General features: G+C 43.1%; 1 protein-coding gene and 1 long non-coding RNA gene across 5 annotated transcripts in view; one reads left to right on the top strand and one right to left on the bottom strand.

The window, feature by feature from the left end:
- Nucleotides 1-17,394, top strand: part of LOC309638865 — a 722,672-nt gene that overhangs the window by 254,545 nt on the left and 450,733 nt on the right. The gene's annotated exons all lie outside the window — the stretch shown is intronic.
- Nucleotides 1-17,394, bottom strand: part of E2F3 (E2F transcription factor 3) — a 79,972-nt gene that overhangs the window by 60,888 nt on the left and 1,690 nt on the right. The window lies entirely within an intron of this gene.

Raw genomic sequence — 17,394 nt, 5'->3', positions numbered from 1 at the left:
CAGAATGGTGGAATTCACTGAATGGTGGAACAGAATAAAGAAAAAAGAATGAAAAGAAATGAAGACAGCCTAACAGACCTCTGGGACAACATTAAATGCAACAACATTCACATTATAGGGGTCCCAGAAGGAGAAGAGAGAGAGAAAGGACCACAGAAAATGTCTGAAGAGATTATAGTCAAAAACTTCCCTAACATGGGAAAGGAAATAGCCACCCAAGTCCAGGAAGTGCAGAGAGTCCCATACAGGATAAACCCAAGGAGAAACATGCCAAGACACATAGTAATCAAATTGGCAAAAATTAAAGACAAAGAAAAATTATTGAAAGCAGCAAGGGAAAAATGACAAATAACATACAAGGGAACTCCCATAAGGTTAACAGCTGATTTCTCAGCAGAAATGCTACAGGCCAGAAGGGAGTGGCATGATATACTTAAAGATATGAAAGGGAAGAACCTACAACCAAGATTACTCTACCCGGCAAGGATCTCATTCAGATTCGATGGAGAAATCAACAGCTTTACAGACAAGCAAAAGCTAAGAGAATTCAGCACCACCAAACCAGCTCTACAACAAATGCTAAAGGAACTTCTCTAAGTGGGAAACACAAGAGAAGAAAAGGACCTACAAAAACAAACCCAAAACAATTAAGAAAATGGTCACAGGAACATACATATCGATAATCACCTTAAACGTGAATGGATTAAATGCTCCAACCAAAAGACACAGGCTTGCTGAATGGATACAAAAACAAGACCCATCTATATGCTGTCTACAAGAGACCCACTTCAGGCCTAGGGACACATTCAGATTGAAAGTGAGGGGATGGAAAAAGATATTCCTTGCAAATGGAAATCAAAAGAAAGCTGGAGTAGCAATACTCATATAGGATAAAATAGACTTTAAAATAAAGAATGTTACAGGAGACAAGGAAGGACACTACATAATGATCAAGGGATCAATCCAAGAAGAAGATATAACAATTAAAAATATATATGCACCCGACATAGGAGCACCTCAATACATAACGCAACTGCTAACAGCTATAAAAGAGGAAATCGACAGTAACACAATAATAGTGGGGGACTTTAACACCTCACTTACACCAATGGACAGATCATCCAACATGAAAATAAATAAGGAACCAGGAGCTTTAAATGACACAACAGACCACATAGATTTAATTGATATTTATAGGACATTCCATCCAAAAGCAGCAGAATACACTTTCTTCTCAAGTGTGCACGGAACATTCTCCAGGATAGATCACATCTTGGGTCACAAATCAAGCCTCAGGAAATTTAAGAAACTTGAAATCATATCAAGCATCTTTTCTGACCACAATGCTATGAGATCAGAAATGAATTACAGGGGAAAAAAAAAAACACATGGAGGCTAAACAATGCGTTACTAAATAACCAAGAGATCACTGAAGAAATCAAAGAGGAAATCAAAAAATACCTAGAGACAAATGACAATGAAAACACGATGATCCAAAACCTATGGGATGCAGCAAAAGCAGTTCTAAGAGGGAAGTTTATAGCTATACAAGCCTACCTCAAGAAACAAGAAAACTCTCAAATAAACAATCTAACCTTACACCTAAAGGAACTAGAGAAAGAAGAACAAACAAAACCCAAAGTTAGCAGAAGGAAAGAAATTATAAAGATCAGAGCAGAAATAAATGAAATAAAAACAAAGAAAACAATAGCAAAGATCAATAAAACTAAAAGCTGGTTCTTTGAGAAGATAAACAAAATTGATAAACCATTAGCCAGACTCATCAAGAAAAAGAGGGAAAGGACTCAAATCAATACAATTAGAAATGAAAAAGGAGAAGTTACAACAGACACCACAGAAATACAAAGCATCCTAAGAGACTACTACAAGCAACTCTATGCCAATAAAATGGACAACCTGGAAGAAATGGACAAATTCTTAGAAAGGTATAACCTTCCAGGACTGAACCAGGAAGAAATAGAAAACATGAACAGACCAATCACAAGTAATGAAATTGAAACTGTGATTAAAAATCTTCCAACAAACAAAAGTCCAGGACCAGATGGCCTCACAGGTGAATTCTATCAAACATTTAGAGAAGAGCTAACACCCATCCTTCTCAAACTCTTCCAAAAAATTGCAGAGGAAGGAACACTCCCAAACTCATTCTATGAGGCTACCATCACCCTGATACCAAAACCAGACAAAGATACTACAAAAAAAGAAAATTACAGACCAATATCACTGATGAATATAGATGCAAAAATCCTCAACAAAGTACTAGCAAACAGAATCCAACAACACATTAAAAGGATCATACACCATGATCAAGTGGGATTTATCCCAGGGCTGCAAGGATTCTTCAATATATGCAAATCAATCAATGTGATACACCATATTAACAAATTGAAGAATAAAAATCATATGATCATCTCAATAGATGCAGAAAAAGCTTTTGACAAAATTCAACACCCATTTATGATAAAAACTCTCCAGGAAGTGTGGGATAGGGGGATCCTACCTCAACATAATAAAGGCCATATACGACAAACCCACAGCAAACATTATTCTCAATGGAGAAAAACTGAAAGCATTTCCTCTAAGATCAGGAACACGACAAGGATGTCCACTCTCACCACTATTATTCAACATAGTTTTGGAAGTCCTAGCCTGGCAATCAGAGAAGAAAAAGAAATAAAAGGAATACAAATTGGAAAAGAAGAAGTAAAATTGTCACTGTTTGCAGATGACATGATACTATACATAGAGAATTCTAAAGATGCCACCAGAAAACTACTAGAGCTAATCAGTGAATTTGGTAAAGTTGCAGGATACAAAATTAATGCACAGAAATCTCTTGTATTTCTATACACTAATGATGAAAAATCTGAAAGAGAAATTAAGGAAACACTCCCATTTACCATTGCAACAAAAAGAATAAAATACCTAGGAATAAACCTACCTAGGGAGACAAAAATCCTGTATGCAGAAAACTATAAGACACTGATGAAAGAAATTAAAGATGATACCAAGAGATGGAGAGATGTACCATGTTCTTGGGTTGGAAGAATCAATATTGTGAAAATGACTATACTACTCAAAGCAATCTACAGATTCAATGCAATTCCTATCAAATTACCAATGGCATTTTTTACAGAACTAGAACAAAAATCTTAAAATTTGTATGGAGACACAAAAGACTCCGAATAGCCAAAGCAGTCTTGAGGGAAAAAAACGGAGCTGGAGGAATCAGACTCCCTGACTTCAGACTATACTACAAAGCTACAGTAATCAAGACAATATGGCACTGGCACAAAAACAGAAACATAGATCAATGGAACAAGATAGAAAGCCCAGAGATAAACCCATGCACCTATGGTCAATTAATCTATGACAAAGGAGGCAAGGATATACAATGGAGAAAAGACAGTCTCTTCAGTAAGTGGTGCTGGGAAAACTGGACAGCTACATGTAAAAGAATGAAATTAGAACACTCCCTAACACCATACACAAAAATAAACTCAAAATGGATTGGAGACCTAAATGTAAGACTGGACACTATAAATCTCTTAGAGGAAAACATAGGAAGAACACTCTTTGACATAAATCACAGCAAGATCTTTTTTGATCCACCTCCTAGCGTAATGGAAATAAAAACAAAAATAAACAAATGGGACCTAATGAAACTTAAAAGCTTTTGCACAGCAAGGAAACCATAAACAAGATGAAAAGACAGCCCTCAGAATGGAAGATAATATTTGCAAACGAATCAATGGACAAAGAATTAATCTCCAAAATATATAAACAGCTCATGCAGCTCAATATTAAAAAAACAAACAACCCAATCCAAAAATGGGCAGAAGACCTAAATAGACATTTCTCCATAGAAGACATACAGATGGCCAAGAAGCACATGAAAAGCTGCTCAACATCACTAATTATTAGAGAAATGCAAATCAAAACTACAGTGAGGTATCACCTCACACCAGGTAGAATGGGCATCATCAGAAAATCTACAAACAGCAAATGCTGGAGAGGGTGTGGAGAAAAGGGAACCCTCTTGCACCATTGGTGGGAATGTAAATTGATACAGCCACTATGGAGAACAGTATGGAGGTTCCTTAAAAAACTAAAAATAGAATTACCATATGATCCAGCAATCCCACTACGGGCATATACCCAGAGAAAACCATAATTCAAAAAGACACATGCACCCCAATATTCATTGCAGCACTATTTACAATAGCCAGGTCATGGAAGCAACGTAAATGCCCATGGACAGATGAATGGATAAAGAAGATGTGGTACATATATACAATGGAACATTACTCAGCCCTAAAAAGGAATGAAATTGGGTCATTTGTTGACACGTGGATGGATCTAGAGACTGTCATACAGAGTGAAGTAAGTCAGAAAGAGATAAACAAATATCTTATATTAATGCATATATGTGGAACCTAGAAAAATGGTACAGATGAACCGGTTTGCAGGGCAGAAATAGAGACACAGATGTAGAGAACAAACGTATGGACACCAAAGGGGGGAAACCCACGGGGGGGTGGAGGTGGTGGTGTGATGAATTGTGCGATTGGGATTGACATGTATACACTGATGTGTATAAAATTGATGACTAATAAGAACCTGCTGTATTAAAAAAGAAAAAAGAACCAAAACAGCCAAGACAATTTTGAAGAGGAAGAAGATGTGGTAGTGATAAGGTGTGGAGACTTATTTATGCAATAACAAGACTTTTAAAATAAAACTAGTGTAGTGTTGGCATGGGAGTGGGCAAGTACTGTATGTCAATGTAACAGTTCAGAGTGCTCAAGAAATGACCCACATATAATAAGAACTTGGTGTTATGATAAATTGGCATTATTTATTGATTAATCAATATATTGTGCTAGATAATTTTGTATGAAAAAAATCAACTTAATTCTATATCTAGGACTCTTCTTGGTGTTTCAGACTCATACTCAAACAATGTATCCCAAACTGAACTGATTGTAACTTGTGAAACTATTCCTTTTGTATTCTGTGTATCACTAACAAAGAAATTTGAAAGCCAGTATTTATTCTTCTGCCTCCTGAATTTATCTCGCACATCCAAGCAATAAAATATTTTGTAGAGTTTAAAAAAAAAAAAAAGAATCTATCAATTTAGATGTATAAGCAGAATCTTGGGCTAGTGCAGAAGTAAAGAATTTCTGTCAGTCTGATTAGGGCTTTAAAAAAAAAATCCATCTTCATGAAAAAAAAATCAGGTAACATCTATTTCTTTTAAGTTTCTAAGTTTATTTAATTACATATATATTTAAGTTTTAACTGATCAGAACTTCTGAGTCCATGATTTTGGTTATAATTTATATGACGATTATTCATACCCATTCAAACTGTGGGTAGTCGAAAGCTTTTCACATAAAGAAGTGTGGTATCTACTTATTGCCTTTACTGGTTTTCATAATGAGTTGGGAACAGGGGCGGGAATTTATCAAGTGGCCGGACACTCTGTGCCCAGCTCCAGGCTGGACGTTGGCCCAGGGTCTCTCATTTCATTTACTCCTCACGATATCTTTAAATACCCAAATTACCAGACATGTAAGGAGAGCAACCATTTCATTTCCAGAGAAGCCTGGTACATCTGGCTGGCAATTCGGTTATAGATACAAGGATTTTTACTGGTGCTAGATAAGAGGACGATTAGACGAGAAGGAATTAAAAGGAGGCACATAATTGTCAAACAAACACATCAAAAGCCTCTGGAGACAAGGGAGGGAAGCAGTTTTCCTGTTCACGGGATGATGCTGGAAAGCCCAAAGAAGGCTAAGAATGTCTGTTACCGAGTTCTGTGCTGTGGCTCACAGGATCCTCCCAGAGTCCTCCCATTTCAAAAAGCGATGCCAGGCCCAGAGGAGATCAAAGGGCACTGCCAGTCTTGAGCTGTCTTGATACACCTAAGATCTTTTGTAAGCGCTGCTGTTTTTGGAAATGCACTGTATGGGCAACACCCTCTTCGTCGCGTAACACGACAGCCCAATCCAGGCCTTGGCTTCCCCATGTCCTTTCTCGTTGAGAGGTATCTTTTCCCAAACTGTGCCTCTCAAACTTGGGCATCGGAAAGACCTGGGGGGGGTGCCTGTCAAACCCCAAGCTGCTGGTCACACCCAGGATTGCTGACTCAGTAGGTTTCGGGTGTGACCCCCAAATTTGCATTTCTAAAAAGCTCCCAGGTGCTGTTGCTGGTCCCGGACTACACATTTAAGAACCACTGTTGTGAACAAAACAGAACAGGATCCATCAAAGACAGGAAGGGGGGTGGTGGTGGTGGGGGTTGTTTGTTACACGGCCATATCTGCATCACTCACGATCCAAGCCACACGAAGGCAGGCGATTTTGTCTGTGTCGACCCTGCTGCATCCCCAGCACTTAGGACAGGGGCTGGCATACACTAGGTGCCCTATACATAACTGCTAAGTAAGTCAAATGAATCAGTATGGCCCCGTGCTGGAAACTGGGGCCAGCGTGGGGATGGAGGAGCAAGGGGAGTGGCTGTGGAAACACCAGCGACAAAGGGAATGGCTTTTAACAGCTGAATTGCCCTGAAAGGGAAGCTCAACTTGCTGACGATGATGGCAACAACAACGACAGCAGTAATAATATCGATGCTAAGCAACACGTGGGCGTGTTTAGTATGCGGCTGGAGCGACAGCCAGCACTTTACACGCGTCGGGGCGTTCAGCTTTCACAACAACCTGTGAGGTGAGAACCTGGATTCTCCTCGTTTACCAGGTGAGGAAACGGGTTAGGAAGGAAGTGACGCTCCCAAACCACCTAACTATCTACGGAGAAGCTGGTCCCAAGCAGAAGGTCTCTCTTCGTTACCCAGCTGAGTGAACGAGAAATGCAAAACTTCTCTGGCCTTCTCTGAACTGCGGGCTTTGATCCTTTCTTCCCCAAGTGACGGAGAGGCTTCAAGTGGCCCATTCCTAGTATGCCTGATCATAAAACAGGCAGGGCTTTGGCTGGCTACACAGAGCACGTTTTCTCTAGATCATCTCTCAAGAGTGGGACGGTGAATCACAGCGCTGGGGTTCCATGCGGGGGTTAGGCATGCCCGATAAAGGGCTGGTGCAGTGGTGCATCCACAGGGCAGGGAAGGGGGCGGGGCAGACATGTGGGCCGATTTTGCACTCGGGGGACATTGGACAGTGTCCAGAGACAAGTTGGACTGTCGTAACTGGAGGGTGCTACTGGCATCTGGTGAGGAGTTCTCCCTAGAGTAACAAGGAGCCACAAGGCACAGGACAGCCTTACCCGCCCCCCGACGCCCCGCAAAGAGGTATCCGGCCAAAACGTCAGTGGTGCTGAAACTCTGCTCCAGTTTCAAAGCCTTCTCTGTCCCACCCCTGCCCCAGGTTGGATGCCTAAGAAACTTCATCGATATTCTCTTACAGCCTTCACCGTCTTTTATCTTGTCTTAGTTATTGGAGAACTCGTTTCATCTCCCCTATCTCCCGATGAACTCCTTGAGGGCCAGAAGAACATCTTAGTCACTGAAACACCCAGAATACTGGGAACCCGTTCAGCTCAGAGTGGGTGTTCAGTAAGTGTCCTGTACTTTGTTTTCCCTCAAATGGGTAAAAATGCTGAGAATTCACTCCTAACCATGGAGGAGGGGCAGCGGGGTGAACACACTAAGTGAGGAACACACAGTACACTTCCTATAAACTCATCTCATTTAATCCTTCCGACCACTGGAGGAGACGGGAACACTATTTTAGGTCACTACAGCTCATAGAATTTGTGGAAGGTCACACGCTGATAAGCGACAGAGCACGTTTCTGGAGCCAGATATCAAGCCTTCCGTACCCCACGACCATGCCATGGGTCCCCAGAGCTGAAAACCTCCCTCCTACTAAAGACTAGTCCCAGGATTAGAGTATCTGAGATGCTAGCAAGGAAAACAGTATCAGAAAAGGTTGAAAACTTTACCACATTATTAGTGTGATCATCACAAGTCCTGCTACCAGACATAGCAACAAAATTGGTCAATTCAAGGGTTACTGCATCTAGGCTTAAATACAAGTTACATATTTACAAATCAATGATAAAGATACTTGGCATTTACATGGCTCTTTCATTTTTAAACTTTAATATGCTAGGGCTTAAGAAAATATATCCAAGATATATATTTTTTTAATCTGCAAAATCAGAGAGCACAGGAAATAATGGTCAAAAAAGCCACATCTTAGTTCAAGACATAATTATGTGACCTTTCTTTATGCACAGCACTCTCCAGCTGGCTCTTTGCTTTCTCAGAGCAGCTAGGAGCCAGGCCCAGACCTGGGAAAGTATGTCATAAATAACATCTGATGGCTCGTCTCTGGGAGCCCTGACAGTATTGATCCCCCAAATCAACCTGATGAATCTGTCTCGTTTTCATATTATAGAAGGAGAAGTGAAAATGATCAAAGGTTTTCGTAGCACCACGTTAATTTTTTGTTTTTTTAAGCTAAGGAGGCCAGTCTTGGCTGTCTGTTGTTCATCAAGCCCTCCACTTTAACCTCTGTGCCAAAACCACATTCCCAGGGCTGGGTCCTAGCCTCTTAGAAAGCTGGGTGGCCCACGGCATCCCTCACAGCCAGCTAATTCCAAACTCACCATTCCCTCCACGGGGTGCAAACCCTGATGGAGGAAAAGCTCAGCAGTGTCCATTCTTTCAGCCCCAGGAGCTAACCATCTTGGGAGTCAAGGTCTTGTATTTCTTTTCTCCCTTAGCCTGTCTCTCACTTCCATCTTGCCTTTCACACCATCACTGTTGCTGCGCTGCTTCCAGACTCATCAACTCTGTAGCACCCATGCTCTAAATGGTATGACCTACTTTTCTTCCCAGGGGAATTTCTGCCTTTCTGTCCACTTGGTAACCTGTTCCAGGCAGGCCCCCAGACCCGACAGAATGGAAAGTCTTCCTGCTATAGGGTAAAGTAAATCCCTTGAGGGCCGGGTGTCCAGCGTATCACCCCGGTTCCCAGTGGTGTTGGTGCCAGGCAACAGTGCTTGCTTGGACCCCCTAAGTTCTCAGCCCCTTGGGAGTGCTTTTTGTTTCACCTCCTTTGGGTTTTGGGTCACTCGTCTTTGGATGGTTTGCCTTGGCAATGACCTGGAAGTCCAGAAGCTGGTACAAGGGTCGGCGTGGGGTACCAGTGCACCTGGCCCAGGTTTCTGGGGTCTGCAGACTTTGGAGCCAGTCTCCTTGGGTTCAATTTCACTTGCCTCTCTCATCCGCGGAGCCCTGAGCCAGCCTCTTAACCCCTCATTGTCTGCTTCTTCCTGTGCAGGACAAGCATGGTAATAATACCCACTTCATAGGTTATGTGGATAATGTGTTAATGCGCATAAAGCACTTACTTTAGTGCCCTCCATGCGCGTGGGCACTTGATAAACATTAGCTATTATTATCCCATAGACCAGAGACTGCTGAGTGGCAGCCCTGAAGCCAAATCTGGCCCAGAGACCTATTTTGTTTGGCTTGCACATTTTCCGTTTTAATTGAGCCTGCATTTTAAAGCTGGTAGATTTCTGGCATTTTAAGAAAATGGAAGATCTGGCAACAAATGGGACCTGCTTTCCTCTCTGGAAGCCATCACCTGGGGCGGGGTCCCTCCTCGGCTGCCTTCTGATAGGGCATTTCTTCTTTGTCCAAGCCCAACTCCCACACTACTTATTCCCACCTTTCCATACCCCCCAGTTAATTCCCTGCCCAGCCCTTGTAGGAAGGCAATCTCTATTCCAGACCAACTTTACCAATGTATCCAGTGTTAGGTCCTATTATTCCCCCATATTGACACCAGTCCAACTGGTCTCCTTATGCTAGCTGACCTCCTGCCTTCCTACCTTGGCCTCATGACGTTTCCCCAGCCATGAACAGCCTCCCAAACCTTCCCCGTCCACCTACTCCAGCGGTTCCAATTGAGTGCACGTTAAAATGACCTGGGACACTTCCAAAAAATACTCACGTCTAGATAGGGGTATTTCTCGAAAGTGCCAAGATGATTCAAATATACACCCAAATGTGCTCTAAGGTCCGGTGACCATGGGAACCATGGCCTGCCCATTCCCATGGTCCAGCTGGCACATCCTGTCGATACTGTACAACCGAGGACAAGATGAGTCTTGTTTGACTCCTGTTTAGTCTTGCTTGTGACTCAACTTGTGTCTAAAGCCTGTCTCCCCAAACAGACTATAAACTCAAGAGTGGGTGGATCACACTTCATACTTCTTTTGCATCCTCAACAGGAAGACTGGGGTGCCAAGCACACTGTGGGTGCCTAATGACAACGCCTCTTGTCGAATATTTGAGCGTCCACAACGGAGAAGGCATTGCAAGGACGACACGATGAGAAAACCACAGACTGGTTTCCTGAAGCTTGTGGGTTTGGAGGAAGAGTAAGCCAAGGGCACCACTGATGAGGATAGACAAGGTAGACTAAGACGTGCTACGGGAAGGAAGCAGTAACTTGAGGGAAGGGAGGGACCCAAGGCCTGGGGAATCAGGGAAGGCTCTGTGCAGGGGGCGTCCTTGACAGGCTGGTGGGAAGGACGGCTGCAAGAGGAACAAGCAGATAAATGCACCGGAGGGAAAGCAGCAGCCACTGTAAGTGCTGTGCCATGCCAGGACCCCAGTGGGGAGGGATGGGAAGCAGAACGGGAAGGGCGAGATTTCACTGGACCTCCAACGCTAGGGAAAAAGGTTGTAATCAATTTGATAAGTCACGGAAGCAGCCCGTGAAGGCTGTGATTCTGGCCTCCTTCTAAAAGCCAGGCAGAGGGAGAGGTGAGGGGTAAGTGGGAGGAACAGGCATAACACACTAAACAACTAGGCACTGAGAGAGGGAGAAGAGAAGGGGACAGGGGGGCCCGCAGGTAGCTCCCCCCCGGCCACCACTGACTGGGGCCTCCAATCCTGCAGGGCCCCAGACACCTCAGACACCCTGATCTCCACCATTCAGTCTTAAGCCCTAGTTTACCGTACAGGAGTGAAATCATGTTAAGAGTGCAACTTTATTAACACAGATAATCACAGAAATAAAGATTTTCGTCATGACACTTATCACCACCGAAAGGACTACTATGATAAGATGCGTACCTTTTCTGCTCTGTCTCCCAAGTCCATGGACGGCTTATAAAGAGATACAAAGATCCTACAGAGTATGCTGGGAGAAAACCACCCCGTGGTTCACTCCTCCTCCTCATCACCGCCATTTTTAGAGGTGTAAACTGGGTCTGGATGAACGCAAGGGCTGGTTCAGAAACTAAACCACCAAAGGATGGGCCCAAGAGACAGCCATGGAAGAAAAGGGCAATTCCACCACGTATCTACTGAATCCTTCCCATGGGTCAGGCACCGGTCTAGGCACCTGACAAATATGAACTCATTTAATGGTCCCGATCCCCATGAGGTAGCTACTATGATTTTCCCATTTTACAGGTGAGGAAATTAAGACGCAGAGGTTAAGCAGAGTTGCCCAAAGTCACACAGAATAAGAACCCAGACACTCTGGCTTCAGGCTCCATCGTCTGACTCGTATACTTGGCTGCCCTTCAGTTTGCCTTTTAGGTGGAGGGTGTGGGTTAGGTACATATAAGCCTTCACCTCACCTGAGGGCTGCCAGACCCAGAAAGGCTCAGAAGGGATGGGGTCACAGGGCTGCTGCTCTGGTTATATATTTCTGGAGCCTCAAAGCATCAGACGTGGAAAAAGGGCAAGGGAGGGGTGAAATCTATAGGCTCTGAGCTGACCTCCTGTGACCCCCAGTGTCCAGAGCTGCAACTTTCAGGATCATGAAAACCAGAGCCTGGGGGAGCGCTTCTCAGCAGTCAGGCGCGTGCTGGAGGAGCCACCGGGATCTCCTGGGTAGCCAGGCATGGGCTGGCTGGGAGGACCAAGGGCGTTCAGCCCCTCTGCTACCTGAGATGGACTCCATCCACCATAAAGTCCTCCAGGGGAAATCAGCTTCACTGGTAACTACAGGTCTCACCAGCAGTTGCTCCCTGATCTAAGACCGCACCTACACATGGCACCTTTCTGGTTTGTGGTTTATAGACAAGCCATATATCCCCGCCCCTAACGCGTTGGTGAACTACAGCGACATTGGATTATGTTTCACTTTTAGGCTTCAGGGCTTGAAGTGATTCTATTTTTAAGCTTTCTCAATTCCACAAGGAAAAGAAGACGTTTTAAGGAAATTAGTTCTGGTTTTTAGGGGATGAGGACTTCTTCCCCTGAGTTAAACTTTGTTAAACCAGCAATCTTCCTGAAGGAAGGGCACCTGGTCTAATGTCACTGGGCAAGGGCCCCAGGACCTCTGAAAGCCACAACAGTCACCCAGGATGTGGACAGCCCAGGACAAACCTCCAGCACCAGAGCTGTACTGTGCCCTTCTCCTGAAGAGAGCGGCAAAAATCCTTTCAGGTTCTATTCTCAGTGAAGTATGTTTCACCGTTTGAGCACCGGAAGTGTCATATCCACAAAAATTTGCAAATAACAAATAAAGCTTTAAGAAGGCTACTATCATGTTTCTATAAGAGTCAGTCATTCCTTCCATTTTTTAAAATTCCCTTTCATTGAACATCTAAAGGAGCGTGGCTTATTTTGTACCTTTGAGAATGAGCTGTCACTCTAAAGCCAACTGTTCAAAGGACACTTCTGTATGTGTCTATTTTAAAAATGTAACCATTCCTGAAGGCAATCTAAAATGTATTCTACACATCCCAATTTTCCCATATAGGGCACATGAGACTTAGTTAACTTTCTCTTGGCAAATGGGGCTGCTTCTAAGAATTCCAGTCTCCAGTTTCAGTTCTGGCTTTGCCACTAGTTAGCTTGTGACCTTGGGTAAGTAACAACTGCATTGGGTCTTAATTTCCTCCCCTGCAAAATGAAGGGGATTGGGTCTGATGATGACTCTTGCTTTACAGCTCTCACATGTTACGATTCAAAGACAGTTGGGAATATCGATTATTGCCTATGCTAATTAGAAGAATTAGTTATAAGAATGTTGTCTGGACACTAGAAATAGCCCCAGAGGGTTGGGCTACAGTAACAGAAAGCAGACTGAAGTCAATTACTTTTATTCTTCTTACTTCCTCCTATCTCCTCTCTATTCCATCAGCTGTCCATTCTCACTGCTATCAACCTCCGCTGACAAAAACCCCGGCCTTAGTTTACAAAGCTACGCAGTGGTCTGTTTCACCCAGGTTCTCCAGCAAAGCAAGGGGCCCAGGCTTTGTGATGGCAACCTGGCAACCAGTGGGCTTTATCTCTTCCCCTTCAAAGTTATATTGTAGATGATTGTGGCCGTCACAGCAACAAGATTGACCCCCAGTTAAGGTTGGAGGCGGACTGAGAATGCATCCTTGTAACTTACACATTCTTTGAGTTCTAAAAACGCATTGCTTTGGGAGGAGAGCATGTGAAGCAAAAGTGACAACAGAAAATAAACCGATTTCCTTCTTACTGGCCCCAAAGCTGTATGTATTATCCCTCTATGTCAACCCTACTCCTGCCCTCCAGGATTCCTTACCCCATCCCAGCTGTTGTCTTTCTGTCCCTTCTGTTGTATAACTTTTCCTCGTGTAAGATACATTTTCCAAGCCACTCTTGGGAGCCAGAGAGAAGGTCAGCGTAGGAGGAAGGAGATACCATTAGTGGTTTCCTATACTTACTGCTTTCCCAGTTAGCTTCCCTTCTTAGTCCCATGAAAAATGATTAGTAGAAAAAATGCTTCTTAGCAATTGTAAATACAGTCCCCGAAACACTTTTAAGCTGCTAACAAGCATGAAAAATATGCATTAAACCACATGCTTAGCACCTCAAAGAATTCAGGGAAGTTCCTCTCTTTAAAAACCAAAATGAAACAGAGCATCTGATAAGAATTGCAATCTACTTTCTTTGCCTTGCACTATTTGGGGTGGTTTCATGGGCATCTAGGAGGGATGTGATTTAATGAGCACAGGCAGTGGCTGATCTTTCACTCTTCCTAGTTTAAAATGTTAGTAGAAAGTAGGTGATTAAAAAGGAATTGGAGTCAGTCAGCCTGGGAAAGTGGATGTAAACGAGACATACAAATGGAATATATGTTAAGTCATGTTAAATTAGAAAACCAGCCAGAAAAATCAACTATGAATGTTTGAAGCCTTGCCAAGTGGGTCCAGGTCCTTTGGAAAAAGGCTAAAGGTATGGATGGTGTGTCTTTGGGGATGGCAATAAAAGACCATATGGATTATACCTATGAGAAGTGAGAATAAAAGCCACTTTTCCCTCCAACCTTTCAATCTCCAGGTGCTATTATCTATTCATGTCTAAGCTTAGAGTATTATTTTCTGTTTTGACGTTAGCTTTACACAGCACAACATTAATCTCAGAATCTACTCTTCCAAGTATTACATAGGGTGACGATTTATAGAAAAACGACAACAACAAAAAAATCCCTTCCTGTTCACAAGCTTGGGTTCCTTAGCTCACAGAGCCACGTTTAAGGGTGCTTTGTCTCAGAGGATGATTAGAATGGTGCCCTGGGTACTGATTATAGTGGAGCTATTTGTACTGCCTGAGTCTGGGCACTGCATTATATTAAAACTTCCATTTTGGGGTATGTAGTGACTAAAAATTCTCTCCTAGCTTAAACTTGGCACCAACCATCTATCTCAGCAGAAGCAAGATTATTGACTACAGAACCACAGGAACCCAGCATTTTTCTTCTTTTATACTTATACAGGAAAGAAAGAGACTCAGCTGTAGCACCTATGGTTTCTCCATTCTTACAGGGAAATTTCAAGCATTGTGGGTTCCTTCCCAAAGTCTAATCAGTGGGATGCTATGACTGGATTAAATTAAATCACATGTGACAGGCCATTGTCTCTTGCATTAATAGACCCCAAACTTTCTAGAAGCGGAATGAAATCATTTCAGCTTCTTTTTAGCAGAGGCAGAAAATGATGAAGCCCTTTCAGTTCCAGAAAATATATAGCACGTGTGACTCTGGTTTCTCTAGACTCCTTCCATGTGCAACAGCTCACCATCTAGAACTGAATTTATCTAGTGCATGTCTCTGACATGGTGATGATTAAGAGTTCAGTTCTACAAAAGCCACTAAGCATGGGCTGCACGCAAAAGATGGCCGGTCCATGCAATCAAGGGAGGAGCGAGGCAAAAAAGTGAGGATGAGTTGATCTAAATTTGTCACAACTCAAGGCACAAGCTCATGCTGGGGCAGTTCATCACCACCATCTCTAACATAGGCCTGTGGTACTGACGTGTCCCTATTTTATCCATTCTTAGGAGAGCCATGATTTATGGATTTATAAACTCAAGTTAACTAGGTATAAATAGTTAATTACATATCATTTTTAAAAACTTTTAACCATTTTACTCATATATGTCAACAAAGGGGCAGTGTGCACATGGTCTTACATTATTTCTCTAAGTTCCAAAAAAATATAAATTTCTGAATATTCATTTTATTGGGCATCTACTATTTACCTGGCACTGTGCTGTTTTACATGCATTATCATATTTAACCCTTAAAAGGAACTTTCAAGTTCGTACTGTTATTATCCCTGTTTTACAGAAGAGGAAACTGTGTTGTGAGAGTTTAAGTTATTTGCCTAAGATCCAACGACTTGTAAATGACAGAGGCAATTACAGCTAGTAAGGTAGTACTGAGATATACATATGTATATATATGTATTTTCCACATTAAAAAAAGGTGAAGAATATGCTCCTGGTTGTTCTAGAGACAGAACATGGAATCAGAACCAGGTGGGTCTGTAACTGTGGCCACTTGAACAGGAGTTCTCAACCTCTTCTTGGATGGAAAGTGTTTAAATGATCTCTTTGCTCAGCCAATCACTTAGCTATCCCCATGTTGTCCCTCCTGCTTAGGGAAAGAATATCAACAAAAGTTCAAGACTTATATAGAAGTCTAATATAATTAGACTCTAATATAATTAGAAACCAAACTTTATATACAGTGCTCATGATTTTGGAATAATAATCTCATGGCAAGGAGGATAAAGTTTTGAAGTAGCTTGGAAGGTGGTGAGGGTAATTTTTTACACTTTAAATACTTAAATACAATGAATTACATAGAAGTTTGGCTAGACAGTTTCAGAGACCTGGCCCAGGTGGGCTAAAATTCAAAAGGAAAAAAAAAAAAGCGCAAACTGGTCGTCTCACAATTTCCCATTGTCAAAACTACCCTCCCATAAATCTGAATCAAGTCCCAGAAGTATGTCAATAGCTGGGTGTTTCAGATTAGGTTTATGATATAGTGACAGAACCCTGTAGGGGGCAAATATGCTTAAAATATATCCAAGCACGTTTAGGTCAAGTCAGTAATAGTATTTAATGCTAATAAAAGCATGGCATATTCTCGTGTCTGAGAATCCGGCACACTGTTATGTGTAAGCAGGTACTGTACTCTTTCCCCCCTGCTGGCAGACCCTAGTCACTAAAACACCATGAGCTTCTTTGACTGAGACGGTATCACACATCCCTAGCAAGTATCTCTGGGGCTGCAAAGCAGTTAAGATCCAACTCGAGGAGAAATTGGGAAGAGTCATGAATTAAAATTTTTCATTATTCCAAAACCCATCTCATCCCCCAAAGTGTTGCCTCGGTGCCCACTCTCTTAAAGACCCCTGCAAAATCTTGATTCTTCAAAAATTCAGTCCATTCGGAGCCGAGACAAGGTGAGGTCAACGACTGATATTATCAGCCAACCATTTATCTAACTGGGTTTGGTTCGTTTCTAGCCTCGTGGGGGCCGAGCCTCACCACGAGGGTGAAGACAGGAGGCATGGAGGAAGGGAATGAAGGAGAGAAAAGGAGAAAGGAGGAAGACCTCCGGGCCACACTTCTTTCTAGTATCAACAAAAAGAGAAGCCGCATACTGACCTAAATCATCTCTCAAAGGCGCTTTATAAATTACAGGGACAAAGGGAGGGGGTGGCGGGTGGCCTGGGAATCCTACAGACACCCTACCCTCTGACCCGCCCCCTCCCCCTCCAGCACAAGGGAAGGAAGATAGAAAACAGAGCTCAACTCGGCCATTGGCGAGAAGCCCCCCCTCCGGTTTTCGATCGCCCATCCCTCGGCCCCCTAGAAAAAAACACACGTAAACACCATACCCACCCCCTGGGGCGGACACTCCTGCCCGGAGGTTCCTAGAACCGGAGGCCGGGCATTTACTTAGTTAGATTTTTCTTGCTTACTCATTTCCCTCGAGCACCCAACCCCCCGTTCCCACTCCAAAACCCCGCTCAACCGCCTACCCTCACGGCTCCAACCCCCAACAGAATCCGGTGCCCCCGCGGCGGCGGCGGCCCCCGAGC

Source organism: Balaenoptera physalus, assembly GCF_965194825.1.
Source record: "Balaenoptera physalus genome assembly, chromosome: 11".
In the NCBI taxonomy this organism is placed as follows: domain Eukaryota; kingdom Metazoa; phylum Chordata; class Mammalia; order Artiodactyla; family Balaenopteridae; genus Balaenoptera; species Balaenoptera physalus.
Note: the sequence above shows the minus strand (reverse complement) of the source record. Positions and strands in the feature narration are given on the sequence as shown.